Source organism: Thunnus albacares, chromosome 22 (assembly GCF_914725855.1).
Source record: "Thunnus albacares chromosome 22, fThuAlb1.1, whole genome shotgun sequence".
In the NCBI taxonomy this organism is placed as follows: domain Eukaryota; kingdom Metazoa; phylum Chordata; class Actinopteri; order Scombriformes; family Scombridae; genus Thunnus; species Thunnus albacares.
The window spans coordinates 9,565,176-9,571,175 of NC_058127.1; the positions used below are offsets into that span (position 1 = coordinate 9,565,176).

At 39.7% G+C, this 6,000-nt stretch overlaps 1 protein-coding gene across 1 annotated transcript in view; it reads right to left on the minus strand.

The window, feature by feature from the left end:
• The window catches only part of ndrg2 (NDRG family member 2), a 40,796-nt gene extending 36,138 nt beyond the window's left edge, over positions 1-4,658 (minus strand). The window contains exon 1 of the mRNA XM_044341098.1: positions 4,376-4,658. The gene's annotated coding sequence lies outside the window, so the exon portion shown is untranslated. The remainder of the gene's footprint in view (positions 1-4,375) is intronic.
• Between the last annotated feature and the right edge of the window lie 1,342 nt (positions 4,659-6,000).

Sequence of the window (6,000 nt, forward strand, 5' to 3'; positions counted from 1 at the left end):
GTTGGCTCTGCCGGGAATGCAAAAAGTCAAACTGTCACTGACAATCTAAATGAACAGAGGCAATGTCTGATGATGGTGCAACTGGTCTGTAATGAGGTCAGGTTGGTCAATAGCCACCATAGCAACAAATTCAGTGGTGCAGAGACAATGAAACATGGCTGCCTTGAACATGGTCACTGTCCACTGCTTCTACAGTTCTACAACTTTATTTTGTCAAAATAAGTCAAACGTAGAATACAAATACAAAACCTTTGTTCTCACGTTATCACTTACAGATGTTTCCTCTCAAAGGTTCAATGTCAGTGAGCTCAGAAGTGTCTCACAGCAAGTTTCAACAGCGGACTGAACCAAACTGCTCCCATCCGCCTAAATTTAATGATGTCAACATGTTGATCTCCTTGGATTATTAGTCTGGCCAGAGCACATGCACTCGGGGATGTAGCATCAGACTAAAGGGTAACTGTTCCAGACGAAGAGTGTATTTTTGGCCCTGACAGATGTGTATGACACGACTCCAGAAAAACTCCACAAATCACTGCTACAGTATGTGACACGTCAACAGCCTAGCTCATTCAAAGTAGCACTGTACTCGCTGCAACCAGAAGATAAACAGATGCCTTTAGGGGTCACGAATGTGATGTATAGTACAAAAAGTAATGCCAGTAATTGTTTGGATTTTCTGCTGAGCCTTAAAATCTTATATTGTTAAGACAAAAGGAAGAAATCTGGCAATAAAGTGCCATTTTAGATGCAAAACTTGGTAAAACAAGTCCTACTTACTCCTCCTACTGGCAGGGATTTAGTTTTGCCTCAAACTAACAAATAGTTACAATTAATCTTTGACTTATTTGTTGATTATTTAATAAATTAGGTCATAAAATATCAATAAACGAAGACAAATGTCCATCAGAGTCCAAGGTGATGTCTTCAAAATACCTTAGTTGGACTATCACTCCACAAGGATTGATAAAAAGAATTGGATATAAAACAGATATAAAATTCTCACACTTGAAAATAGCAAATGCTTGATATTTTTAGTTCTAAATGACAAATAAAATACATTTTTGTTCAATGCATAACCTATTAATTGAATAACAGTTTCAAAACAACAGCGGGTTGTCAGGATTTAACTCATTACTATTCTTTCATTTATGTAAAAAAGACATCTATATTAGGCTTTACTGGGGACACAAGATGTTACACAAGATTAGCTCCGCAGCTCAGCATCTGTGTAACCTAATCAAATTAAAATAGAAAATGCACATCAGAACAATTTGTACTCGTGACCTCTATAAATACCCCATGATTTTTAATTTCTTAATGCTGGAACAGATTAGAGGGACAAAAAGCCTTTGAAGTCGATGAACATGTCGTCCCACCAACATGATCAGCTCGCAAACACACAGTCAGCCAGAGGAGGCAGTGTGAAGATTTACATGTTTGGCCACTTCAGGGATGTAGCTGAGCGTTAACCAGTAGAGATTAAATGTAGCAAAACCATGATGTCAAAATATCCACTTTAAGTAACTGAGCTGTATGTTCACAGTTGTACTCATGAGCACATGTTTCAAAATGTACTCTGTTCAGAGTGTTAAAATTACTCATTTAATATCCCTTAAACTGCTGAGTAGTTTAGACTAGCTCATATTTTATGAGTGTATTGTACATTTTGCATGAAATAGAATAACTAATACAGGCTTTATATATATTTAGTGGAGTAAAATGTACAATATTTTTTCTCTGAAATGTGCTGATGTAAAAATACAAACTTACAAAATGCAGGAAATACTCAAGTAATACCTCAAAAAGTACAATACTTGAGTAAATGAACTTTGTTGCTGCCCATCCTTAGAGTTAATCCGCCTGAGCTAAATACTGATTATTCCATTTTCGCTGGTGGTTTGAATTCATACTTTGCTTGCCTTTAACTTCTACCATACCAGGTTACTCATCACTCATGCAGTATTTTTTTTTTTTAAAAAAGGATAAAGAATTTTGTAGCAAAGGCCTTAAAGGAAAATTGAGGTGTTTCTAAATGTTGCTTTGTTGGAGTTGTGTTGCCGAAATCTCTACAATGGAGTTGGCAAGTGCAAATTTAGCATGACCCATAGTTAGAGTGGCCACATTATTAGGGTTATGGGTTAGGGTTAGGGTTAGGGGTAAGGGTTATGGGTAAGGGTAAGACCCAGGTTGAAAAATACCAGAATTTCCCTTTATGTCAAGTCCCACTTACGTGTTTAAAAGTCAGTTTTCTCAAATGACAAAAAAACATTATTTTTGTACTTAAAAAAATAAAAAATGTATCTGTGAGAGTTTTGGTTTTATCTGTTGAGGTTTGTCTCTGACATTTCTACCTCCATACCCAAAACAATGGAAGTGAATGGAATTTTACTTGTGGTGCCCAGAGCTGTGAAAAGTGACATTGTGAAACTGACAAGAAAAAATACAGCTTACATATACCGTCTGCTTCCTCTGAGGAAATAGTGTCAGATATAACTGTCACACAGTGGGGCATAATCTACAGATATCTAGAGTAACCGTGACAGTTTCTGGAAATGCACGCTGCTGTTGAGTTTTTAAAACATTCATTTCCATTGGTTAGAGCAGCACAGATAAAATTCCATTCTCCTCCATTGTTTTGGTGGTGGAGGCACACATCTCAGAGACATATATCTCAAAACCACATCAGATAAAAACCAAAACTATCTGCATGACTAAACTGAGGTTTAAGTGAACTAACCCTTTAGAACCACAAAACAAGCCACAATGCTTTACCACCAGGATTCAAGTTTGTCAATCTGTTTAGCTATATCATTCTGGTATAACTGCTACTGATGCAAAGTGCAAAAATATGGACAGTAACACCACACCCACCAGCGATTCCAACCAAGAAAAACAAACAATACATTCAGTGTGTGTGGCTCCATTTCTAAATATCCACAGTCAATAATTTCTGACCGGGCTCTGTGGAGAGGCTGTGTGCGCGTGCATGTTCGAGCTACATCTCAATGCACAATCCTGGTGCGCGTGCGTGTGCGCGCGCGTTATCAGCAGGGGCTCCACTTCACTCAGAGAGCGGTGAGGCCACGAGTCTCCAAATGCGGTATGACTCACAGAATCTGCGCCCGAGCTTGCTTGCAGCATAGAGAAAACCTGTCTGTAGAGCTGTGGTGTGTGTGTGTGTGTGTGTGTGTGTGTGTGTGTGTGTGTGTGTGTGTGTGTGTGTGTGTGTGTGTGCGCGCGCGCGTGTATCTTCTTGGTCTGGCACGACACACCGAAGCAAAACACACATAAACGCACCATATAAGCTATAAGATATTCCATAAGGCAGACTCTTACGAAACGCATTTTTGCGGGGCATTGCTGCGTGTTTTTTTTTTTACATTTTTATCCGAGCCAGCAATGGACCAGTGAACGCACACACAAGGGACACACCTCCATTTGACATTGACACACATTGTATACCCTCCTCTGGCGCGCAGAGGAGCCACAACACCCTCCCGGACCCCCCTCCCCCGTGAGCAGCCCCAAACCCCAAACTAACTCCCCCTCCTGATAGAAAACAGACAAAAACAACCTTTCTATCACGAAAATAAAAAGTTTTAACCGTAAAATTGCCACAGCAGCTCTGTGGGGGTAACAGTTTTAAACACCACAAAGGGAGAGCAATGATGCGCCTGTTGGCTGAAAGACATGCGAGGAGGGAGGAGGGGTGTGTGTGTGTGTGTGTGTACATGTGTAGGCGGTAAGGTTCATATATGTTTCAAGTTCATACGACACGGTAACGTCAATACTGGCCTATATTCTGCCTGCATGCCACTGAGCTGTCATGCCTGGGTCGGATTTTATAGAGGGAGGAGGGGGGAGAGGAACAAAGACCCGCTGGCGATGCCACATGTGCGCGTCAATAAACACGCACTCTATCACACACACACACACACACATACACTCTTATCAGGCACATGCACAAAATAAATCAAATTGTATTTTTTCTATTTGTGCTTCCAGTTGGATATTTAAATATTAATTGCTTGCAGAGTTGGATGGGTTTTTTTGTTGTTGTTGTTGATAGGCGGACCGTGCAGCGCGTTTCTGGATCCAATCAAGGAGGAAAACACGGGAGGGCACTGATTACTTTGACATCGGTTTGCATTGTGCAGTATTAAACAGGAGGGTTCACCTTGCATTCCTGGATTTTCTCCCCCCCTCCCAGACAAACACGTTTTCTTCTCTTTTTATTGCCTTGTTGCATGAATGTTGGATGAACAATGACAAATCTACACAGGCGACTCCCTGACAGCTAATACATTATTTAAAAGATAAATTAACCCAAAGCTCAATCATGCAATTAGAAAAAAAAACAACATAAACTCACCTTTTAATCAGGAGATAGAACACACAAAAAATCTTCACACAAAAGCAGGGACTTCTAGAAATATATGGCAACTCTTGTTCTCCACTTATCTTCTTGCTCTCTTTCCAACCTGTCCCTCCAATCTTCCCGCTAATCTTCTGTTATTTCACTTTTCCTCCACCCCCTTTATTTTTCGGCTGTGCCCTCTTCCTCACAGTTCCCCAGTGTTGTTTTTTCTTCTCCTAACTCCAGCAGGAGGAAAAATTCTGCACAGAAAAAAAAAAAATGGAGCGGTCAATCAAAAGGCAAGACAGGGCGATGGAGTTTATAGGGGAGCTAAAGGAAACTTATCAAGCAATAAATCAACAATGAATTCGGGAAAGCGTTGCGTTTTAATCAAGATGAATGAGAACGTATGTTATATTTAGGAGGTGACAGCTCCGGTTTGGACCAGACTAAATGCTGGTGCAAAATCGAGACAAAGTAGTGTGCTGTTGTCCTGGCTCCCCCTCCGTCAGGTTTCACAGTGGTACAGTCCACCCTTGTTGAGCTTGTGGAACTGAGCCGAACGCGCCACCACTCCCGCCTGGGCCCGAGCCAACAGGTACATAAACACACCTGGAGCTAAAAATGGCAGGTCAGGAAGAGGAAAAGGGTGGAGAACGTTTTGGACTGACATAATCCAACAATGAAACTTCCATCCTGCAGAGATCTGGTGGTCCAAGCCAGGGCCTCAAGGCATCTGAGGGGGGTGGGGGTGGTTCAGGTCCTATTATCCCCTGAAGGAATGATAGTTTCATTTCACTGCCACGAAGTTTTGGAACTGCAAAATGCTTAATCTCTGTCAGACATACAGCACATGTGGGGAATCAGGTGGAAAACAATGACTATAAATACCAGCATCAATGGTATAAAAGCAGTTAATTTTTTTGACACATAGGCCCACTGTAACAACTGGAGTGAAAAGAGTATTTAACTCTCATCCTACCAACATATTTAACATACATGGACTACCGACTGGGGTCCCCAAGAATAAACTACTGTAAGACACAACCATCATAGCAAAATGTTAACTTGTTTCTTCTCAAAACATTGATAGTTATGTAATTAATGTCACCTGAAAAAAAACAGATTATTATTATTTCAGAAGAGTTTCAGAAGAGTAAAATTTAATTTGTGTACTTGTCATGGGTGGAATGTAAAATTTTATATACAAAACATATAATCAGTTAATCAAATACGATACAGTGTTTAAGATTAAATGACCAAAAAAGCAACTAATTCCACCTCATCCAATTACAACAATTTAAGCACTATTTACATATTAATGCATCAATGATAATGATCCAATAATATAATTGCATAACTGATTGACCACTCTGCATAATGAGTACTTTTTACATACATTATGTTTTTTTTATATTTTTGTATTGTGACTGAATACGTCTGACTGTTGTTAGTAACAGTGTAAACTGCAGATTTAAACAGGCATTTATAGATATGAAATATAGAGTGAATTCAGCAAAGTGTTACTTCATCTTGGCCAAAATGGGACACCTTTCCAATTTATTTTCATATATGTAAAATAAATAGTCAACCGTGCTGTTACTGACTAATATTTTGATCAGTTTTTGGGTGAAATTGAC